Source organism: Vicugna pacos, chromosome 1, assembly GCF_048564905.1.
Source record: "Vicugna pacos chromosome 1, VicPac4, whole genome shotgun sequence".
Classification (NCBI taxonomy): domain Eukaryota; kingdom Metazoa; phylum Chordata; class Mammalia; order Artiodactyla; family Camelidae; genus Vicugna; species Vicugna pacos.
The window spans coordinates 121,023,669-121,032,957 of record NC_132987.1 but is presented as its reverse complement, the minus strand read 5'-3'; the positions used below and the strand labels follow the sequence as shown (position 1 = coordinate 121,032,957).

The 9,289-nt window shown below is 53.4% G+C and overlaps 1 long non-coding RNA gene across 2 annotated transcripts; it reads right to left on the bottom strand.

Moving 5' to 3' along the window:
• Window positions 1-4,600: 4,600 nt before the first annotated feature.
• On the bottom strand, window positions 4,601-8,519 carry LOC140685819 (uncharacterized). 2 transcript variants are annotated; one of them, XR_012059274.1, is made up of 2 exons: window positions 8,381-8,519; window positions 4,601-5,985 (listed from the first exon to the last, which is right to left on the bottom strand). It is a non-coding gene; the product is annotated as an uncharacterized lncRNA (long non-coding RNA). The 2 variants fall into 2 exon arrangements; XR_012059288.1 differs by lacking the exon at window positions 8,381-8,519 and adding an exon at window positions 7,294-8,068.
• Window positions 8,520-9,289: the final 770 nt, after the last annotated feature.

Here is a 9,289-nt window from a genome sequence, read left to right as displayed (position 1 = left end):
AACGGGTCTCTGGTCTTCTGATTTGGCCACATTTCTGAAGCACAACAAGGGGTAAACATGATGGTCCCACGTTGATCTCAAAATACTTTACAACTTTAGAATGCTTTAGAGTCTCTCTCCTTTCCCTGTGTTCATTCTCTGGGCTTTGCAGCCAGGAATGGAGGTAAGGGGGAGTGAGCAGTTCAGGTCCTGTGTCCTAGAGGCCCCTCCCCAAGCTGGGACTCTGGCCTGGGGTCTGGGGTGGGGATCGGGCCCCCCCCAACTCCCCCTATCAGCGCTGTCCCTTCCTTGTGACTGAGGGTCCCCAGGAAGACTTCCTCCTGAAGGCTGCTGCTCAGTCCCTGAATGCAGTCTTTGAAAGTCACTCTTAGTCACTGAAATCTGAAACACAGGAGCTGACAAATATCTTATTAGTTTATAAAACAGTAATTCTAAAACCAAAAAGAAATGAAATTTTTTAACACTTTCTCATTAGTTCTTATCAGATCCTTAGACAAAGCACCCATTTATAAACGGCTTAAGACTTAAACTCAAATCAGATGATCTTAGACCTAGGGCACTGCCTGTAATTCACAGGTGAAGAAAGAGAGGACAGACCAGAGAGGTGAAGTAACTTGCTCAGATCACACAGCCAGCAGCAGAGCCAGGGCTGGAACCCAGTTCTTCTAGTTCTTGGGCTGGGGGAGAAGGAGCTGGGGCCTGACCCAGAGCAGTCAGCGGGAAGGGAGACTCCGGGTGAGAGGCAGGCATTGCAGGAGATCCAGCCGTGGGCCCAGGGACTCACGGGGGTACCTCCGAGGCCACAGGGAGTCCTGGCCCTCTGACAATGCTAAGAGGCAGGAGGGAAGGAGGTCAAGGATGGAACCAGTCTGAATTTGTTTATGTCTATTTTTGTTTAAAGATACCTTATTTAATATACATTGCTTTTCTTCTTCTTTTTTTAAATTGAAGTACAGTCAGTTTACAATGTGTTCATTTCTGGTGCACAGCATCATGTTTCAGTGATACATATACATACATACATATATTCCTTTTCATATTCTTTTTCACGATAGGTTACTATAAGATACTGAATATAGTTCCCTGAGCTGTGCATTAGAAACTTCTCATTTACCTATTTTATACATAGTAGTTAGTATCTGCAAATCTTGGAACTCCCAATTTATCCCTCCCCATCCCTTTTCCCCACCAGTAACCATAACTTTGTTTCTATGTCTGTGAGTCTGTTTCTGTTTGGTAAATAAGTTCATTTGTGTCTTTTTTTTAAGTCCACATATAAGTGATTATCATATTGTATTTTTCTTTCTCTTTCTGATTTACTTCACTTAGAATGATTCCCAGGTCCATCCATGCTGCCGCAAATGGCATTATTTCAGTCCTTTTTATGGCTGAGTAGTATTCCATTGTATAAATATACCACAACTTCTTCATCCAGTCATCTGTTGATGGACATTTAGGTTGTTTCCATGTTTGGCTGTTGTAAATAGTGCTGCAAATGTTGTAAATGAATATTGGAGTGCATGTATCTTTTCAATTTAGAGTTCCCTCTGGATACATGCCCAGGAGTGGGATTGCTGGATCATGTGGTAAGTCTATTTTTAGTTTATTGAGAAACTTTCACACTGTTTTCCATAATGGCTGCACAAAACTATATTCCCATTCACAGTGTAGGAGGGCTCCCTATTCTCCAAGCCCTCTCCAGCATCTATGGACTTTTTAATGATGGCCATTCTGACTGGGTGAGGTGATGCTCATTGTAGTTTTGATTTGCATTTATTTGAGCAATTCCTGAATGAGGTCTTTTCACTTGGGGCTTTTGAAAAACAATGACATTTCAGAGAAGAAGTCAATATTTTGGCTGAAATACTTAAAGGGTTACGTAACAATGAAAAGCCTGTGAGTGGTTCTGGTCCCCGTGATACAGGGTTGGTCCTGGGGCCTGACGCTCCCTTCCACGGATACCTGGGAAGCACTTCTGGCTGGAGGAGGGGCGGAGGCGTGCAGGTGCCGGGGGCTTCCTCCTGGCCCTGGGGTCTTCTTCCCGACTCCCTCCGCTCTCTCCTGGTGCTCGTGGTTTGCTCGTGGTTTTCTCGTGTCCTGAATAATGAACACTCATTTTCTGCCCCTCCCATCAGTACTGCCGTTCCCCGTCTCTTGGCCTGGAACGTCCTGGACACGTCACCCAACGGCGGCATCATTTTACCTTGGATTTTCACCCACAGGTCTTGTTGACAACATGACTTTGGTGTCATAAATGTGGAGCCAGACAAGCCGTGAGAATGTACTACGTCTGAGGGGAGGCCCCTTTGCCCTGTTAGACCGGAAGGTGAGAAAAAAAGCCACCTGGTCGACTCTGACGCACGGGTGATGCCTGGTCTGGCGTCCCCAGCCGTTGGCCTCCGTCTGTGGTCTAGGATGGCAGCTGCACTCCAGCCAGAAGGAGGCAGGACAGGAAAGGAGGCCGCGTCCACCGCCCCAACCGTGTAGGCACTGCCCATTCTGTGTCCACTTCCACCCCACGGCCAGATCTTGGTCACAGGGAGTGGGGTGGGGAAACTGCATTTTTATTCGGCCTGGTGGTACGTCCAGCCAGGAAGTGGAGGGTGGTGATGACAGAGGAAGGAGATGGGACAGGAAGGGAACTGCCACGGGGGAGGTGTGGGCTTCAGCCGGACGGAGGTGGGGGGTGAAGAAAACACAGGGGCCTGGGGCCCAGGCTGCCCAGGCTGCCCAGGCACTGGTGCCCCTGTGACCCTGACAGGCTCAGCGGGGCCACCTGTGTATCCGGGAGAGTTCAGATCTGGGGTCCAAGTTGAAAGTCTCCAGTTAATAAGCAATTTTACCCTCTAGGAGGAAAACCCCAGTCTGCCTAGGAAAGTAAAATTATTTTCTTACTTGGCAAGAGTCTTCTAAATCTAGGAAGGCCTAGAAGTCAAGATGGAAATGATGCAGCAACTTTAAGCCCCTGGAGCTCAGGGAAGGGACCACGTCTGTGACAACGCTCTACTGCAACTCCTAAGGAACTGGTTTCTGGAAGGTTCTTTCTAGGGGTAAAGACGATGAGGTTATAACAACTCAGGAAAGTTCACCACTAAGGTGCCTAACTTGGGTATTTTTTTCCAGAGCTGTTTTATCGCTTTCAGTTTGTAGAACTTGGGGACTATTTCCATTTGTACAGAAAAAAAAAGACAGCGACAGACACGATTCAGTGAACATTCAGGCTGCCTTGCTGGTGGCCCTGTGACCAACAGAAACGCTAGCCGGCCTTCAGGCCGGGCAGGACGCGGGAGCGGTGCGTTCCCTCTGATGCTCTCTGACCGCCCCAACGGCCCCACGGGAGGTGGGCCGGTGGGGTTGTTGCTCCTCCTGGGGTTTCCAGGAAGATCGGGCTTTCTCACAACCCTGTCTTCAAGCTCGGAGAAGCCCCTGGAACTCCTCCTGGCCCTTTTCTACAGCTCTTCCCCCCACCCCTTCCAGCGGCCCCCTAAGATGGGTTCTTCCCCTCTGCATCTTCATTACATCTGCTGAAAAGACAGAGTCAATGGAGGTCTGTGCTTGCATCACTATAATATAACGCCCACCACAGTGGGGGGCTCCCCCAGAGAAGCACCCCAACCATGAGTCTGGCCCTGCCCACGGGGAACGCAAGTCCCCGCTCGGGGGGCTGTGGGGGCGTGGGGGGCTGTGGGGGCGCGGGGGGGTTGTGGGGGTGCGGGGGGTGTTGTGGGGGCGTGGGGGGCTGTGGGGGCGCGGGGGGTGCTGTGGGGGCGCCGGGGGTGCTGTGGGGGCACGGGGGGTGCTGTGGGGGTGCTGGGGGCTGTGGGGGCACGGGGGGCTGTGGGGGCGCGGGGGGCTGTGGGCTTTCACCTGGAGTTGGTCTCTGGATGCTCTTTGGAAGCAATGAAAATTGCAGGGGAGAGTGGATATACACCAAAAATTGACACAACATTGTAAACTGACTATACTTCAATTAGCAAACAAACAAACGAAGGGAAAGTGGGTAAAAATCGCATTTTCCGGCAGGTGTGTGAGGACTGCCCCCAGCCCAGGCACTTCCCTGCCAGAAGATCATTCCTTCTGGGGTGAGGCATCACTTTCTGGGGTGAGGGTCATATCCTGGGAGTGAGCGAGGTCACAGGTGAGATGCTCACTGGACCCAGAACCTGGGGGCTCTGTGTCAGACGCCTGAGTCTGCATCTGACTTGTCACCCTTGTGTGACCTCAGCTAAGCTTGGGTTTCTGAAATCTGGAAATCCAGCTTGGATTCCTGTTCCACAACCAGAGGCAGCAACAGCCAGTGCCCAGCAGCCAGGTCTCAGCCACAGCCGGCACACTGGGCTGCGGGCTTCCTGTCTCTCGGGGGAGCGAGGTCTCCCAAGCCCGCAGGAGGGCTGTCCAGTGACATGCTGGAGAACACGAGGGACCCAATGGGGCAGGTGCCTTTGGTTTGGACCATTTTCTACTCTGGGGGTGGGTTGACACCTCTGCTAGATTCATATGCACTCATAGAAAACTGTTAGCGCTGCACATGTTTCTACCTGATGACAACAGTTGAATTCTGTGCTGTGGAGATGCTAAGAGTTTATCAACCGACAGATCATCACACCAGGGAGAGTTTTATTGCATTGTGGGGCCCTGTGCAATCTGCCAGCATCACCCCAGCCGCCTTCTGTCACAGACCACGGTCTTCCGTTTCCTCTGCACTCTCAGAACCAGCTGTACCGTCCCACTGGCGTCCCTATAATTGGGATCAGTGTCACCACCAGATGCTTACTTCGTAGGAGTCAGACTTCTGACTGTCAGACGGTTCTGCTTCCCCAAGGCATCCTCCTCTGCTCCCATTCTGTCCCAGCGGCCGCGCCTCCTCCATCTCCTCCGTGCGCCCCTATCCTCGTGTCAACTTCCATCTCCTCCCACCCACGCTCACCCCTAGCGGATTCATCCAGTCTCAGAACTGGACCGATCTTGTTGAGACTCTAAAATTCCTCTCTCTCCAGAACGGACCCCTCCTCCCAGTTCTCAACCTGTACACTTGCCCCCATGTCTTGTGAGCGTCCCAAATCTAATGAGCTGAAACTGAACTCCTGATCACCTACTTCACCCCAACCTTGCTTCTTCAACACAGCACATGGCAAATCCATCCTTCTAACTGTCCAAGCTGAGGGGAGGCGGAGGGTAACCAAACAGCCAAAATGTCACGGCTGAGAATAAGGCCCGCTGCTCTGCTCAGTCACCCCACGGCACCGGCCCCGCCTCTCTGCTGTTCGTTCTTTCTCAAACACCAGAAGCAGGATCCTACCTCGAGATCCTCCGTCTCACTCACATCTCACACTCGCACGTGGGGAAATGCTGCTGGCTCCACTTCCCAAGCCAGAACCAGAACCCAAGCTTGTCTTAGCATCTCCGCCACGCCACCCTGGTCCAGGTCACCCTCACTCTCTCACCTGTGTCATTGTGACAGCCCCCCACTCGGTCCCTTGTGTGCCTTTGTCCTTTTGTAAAAGTGATTCTCTAACCAGCCCTCTGCTCTGAGCCCTCCAGTAGCTTCCTTCTTTTGACAAAGCTGTAGATCCATCATTCTCAAATGGGAGTGAACATTCAAAATCAAGTGGAGAGGCAGCGAGCCTGCAGATTCCTGAGACCCATCCGCAGAGATTCGATGCAGTAGGTCTGGGTTGGGCCTGATAATCTGCATCTCTACAGAGTTCCCAGGTGATGCTGCTGCTCCTGGTCCTCACCCTCTGTCATCCATTCTCCCGTGTGGTCCCCTGTGAACCACACCTCCCAGCATTCAAGCCTTGGCACGGTCCCCTCCTCTTAAATCTGGCTGGCCCTGTGACTCACTTGAATCGATAGGATGCAGCAGACGTGGTTGTTGGTGGGTCTAAGCCTTAAGACTTGGCAGCCTCCACTTTTGCATGCCTGGTGCTCTGAGTCACGACGTAAGAAGGCCAGCTTCTCTGCCGGAGAGGTACGTGGAGAGAACTAGAAAGTCCACAAAAGGGAGAGAGGCCTTGGGATCACGTGGAGAGAGAGGAGCCAGCCATCCAGCAGCCCTGTCCTGGTCAGCCCCCAACTGGCAGGCCAGCTAAATGCAGCCACAGCAGGGACCACTGGCAAGACCAGCAGAAGAGTCCCCAGGCTGAGCCCAGCCCAGACTGCAGACTCCTGAGACACCAGAATGGGAGTTGTTTGCAGCCGTGACGTTCCGGGTGGTATGTCACCCTCTTCTCTCCTCTCAACTCAGCACCTGCTGCTGTTCCCTCCAGTCACTCCACTCCAAAAGCACTGGCCTTCATACTGCTTCTCAGACCCCTTAGCACAATCCTGCTAATGGGTGGGTGGGCGGGTGTGTGGGTGGATGGATGGTTGAGTGGTGAGTGGATGGGTGGAAGGATGGATGGATGGATGAATGAATATGTGGTTGGTTGTGTGGGTGGATGGTTGGTTGGTTCAGTGGGTAGATGGATGGATGAATGTGTGGATGGATAGTTGGGTGGGTGGGTAGATGGGTGGATAGATAGGTGAATGGATAAATGAATGGATGAGTGGTTGGTTTATTGAGTGGGTGGGTAGTTAGTTGGATGGGTGGGTGGGTGGATGGTTGATGGATGGGTGGATGGTTGATGGATGGATGGATGGACAACCTTTACTTCTCTAGCTTGAGGTTTAGATGATGTTCCCCAGGGCTTTGCCGGTTCTGTTTGCCTGGAGTCCCATAATTTTTGAGGCAGAATGCTTGTTGTAGAAAGTCTTAAGTTAGGAGGAAAGTGTGAGTAACTTACAAGTAAGACAAGAATGAGAAAGTGATTGTGGTGGGTGGAAAGGGGGAAGCAACCACGAGGGGGCAGACAGAAGAGACTGAGAGGGAACAGAGAAACTGGGTGAAGCAAACGGAGTCTGGCAGCTTTGAAGGTGTCCCCAGTTGCAGGTCCAATTACTTCTAATAACACCTTGGAGCTCACGGCGCCCTTCTCCTGAGAGCTCAAAGCCTTTTACTGACATCATGAACCTGCATGACATTCCATCGAGGGAGATACTGTTATTACCATCACCACCGTTTAATAAGCAGGGCACCCTACAGAAGTGGGAGCATTTGCCAAGGTCACGGGCAGCTCACAAAGGATGGAGCCAGGCACGCAGGGAAATGTTCCCTCCATTAGCAGCCACCTCCCGGCCAGGTGAGGAGCATGGCCTGCCTGACCCGAGCTTGACACGGCTGGGGCGCGCAGCCGTGCGCTGCTAGGAGTTAGTAAGTCACCGGGTCGAGTGACACACTGCGAGGTCACGGACCTTGCCAGCTTCGTTCCCAAGCAGAGGACGTCCCGACGCGGGGTTTGAGTGACTCCTTCTAAGTGACTCGATGTGTCAAGGCTAGACCCAGGACAGGGTGAGCCTCAGGGCCGGGGGGCCGGGTTGTCCTTGGGCGGAAGAAAACACCGCAGCAAGCAACGCCCGCTGCGCCCCAGGAGACCGCTGCCCTGCCGGCCCGGCCCCCCGGAAAGGAGAAGACCCCAGTCCTTGTCTCACCCGGAAGATGAGTTTACAGTCGGGAGACGGTGCGTTGTGCAGCGAAAGGCTTATTTAGACAAGGAAAAGCACGCCTCCGGGAACGGCCGGGCTGGCCCCAGGGCGGCGGAGCCGCGGCTTTTGTCTCCGCTCTGTCTCGTGCCCCACGGAGAGGTGGCCTCGTGGTTCGTTGACAGCTCTTGTCCCTGGAGTGCTTGGTCCTGTTCGCTGCCGCCTGCGCCCGTCCTCACCCGCAGTGTGCACGGACAGACCCCCGGGGCGCCTACGCCGCAGTGTTAATTATAATACAGGGAACACGGGTCCTGTCCGGTTAAGTCCTTTCTGCTACCGTGCAGGCGTGGCTGTCGGGTTCTAACCGGGTTCTTACTGGCAGCCGTTAGAGGTGAAGTCCCTTTATGCTGGAGGCAGGCATAGCGCCGTCTTCCAGACCATCCTCCCTCTCCTCCACCTGTCTGCCCAGTGCCCCCACTTATCTAAATACCTAACACCACCCCCTGGGGCCTCCAGCCCCCTCGCTCCAGGCCTCAGCATCTCAGCTTGTCCCTCTGCTGTGCCGGGCGTCACTCCCCCCCCCCCCCCCGCTTGCTCTTACACACACCCCCTGCCCCAGGGCTTAACCGAGCTCCTGGTTATCACCAGGCAGGGCTGAGGGGTCTACAGGTCAGGAGGCGGGCGGAGTGGCTGGCATCACTCAGGCCTGAGTCAAAGAGATCAACTGTCAATATAAACCAGTCCCCCCTCCGAAGGAAAACAGAAAACAAACCACAAACGCAATTCCCAGCACCAGCCAAGCAGGCACCTGAAAGGGCAGGATTTTTTGGCTTCATTACATCAGAAGTACCCTTTGTACCTTTATTGAAATGAGAAAAATGCGGAGCATTCTTGAGCCGCTCTGGCCTCCGGGGAGTCTTGTGGAGACTGGCAGGGGCGAGGCTGCTAATCACCCTTGCCTGGGGCTGGAGTCTTCCTCCTACAGGTTCCCAGGCTTCAGAGCGGGAGGGAGCAGCCCTGGTGGAGGGGTACGCCCTACCTGGAATGCAGGGCTGCTGAGAAATGGGCCTGAAAGCCAGAGAAGGAAGGGGGAATCGCACCAGCTGTACTGCGCTGGGGAAGCTGCTTGTGCCCTACGACTGCAGATGACCCCCACCAAACAGGCTGTCAGCTTCCTTGGTAGCCAGAGGCTCCCTGGCCGCAAGACTCTGGTCTTGAAAACCTTTGTAGCTTCAGAGGCAAGCATAACTCCAGGCACAGCAGCAGGGGCTCAACACTTTTCTATGAGATGGATGGATGGTGGATGATGAATGGATGATGGATGATGAATGAAGGATGAATGGATGGATGGATGAATGATGAATGGTGGATGGATGATGAATGGATAATGGATGATGGTGAATGGATGGATGGATGGATGGATAGATGGATGGACAGATGATGGATGAATGATGCATAGTGGATGGATGATGAGTGGATGATGGATAATGGTTGATGAATGAGGAATGGATAGTGGATGGATGGCTAGATGAACAGATGGATGAATGGACAAATGAACAGGATTCTAGGACATAAGGAAGAGGTTTGGGAACCTGCCCACATCCCCACTGTGGCATGCTTAAAAAGGCCAGGCTTACATATGGGGTGTGTGGGGAGGAGCCCCCTATGCCCCACGCAAGCAGCCCAGCCAGACTCTTGGGCATCTCTCAGCCTTCGAGAGCCACAGGGCTCGGTCAGGCGGCAGAGCAGGAAGGAGGAGTGAGCGAGG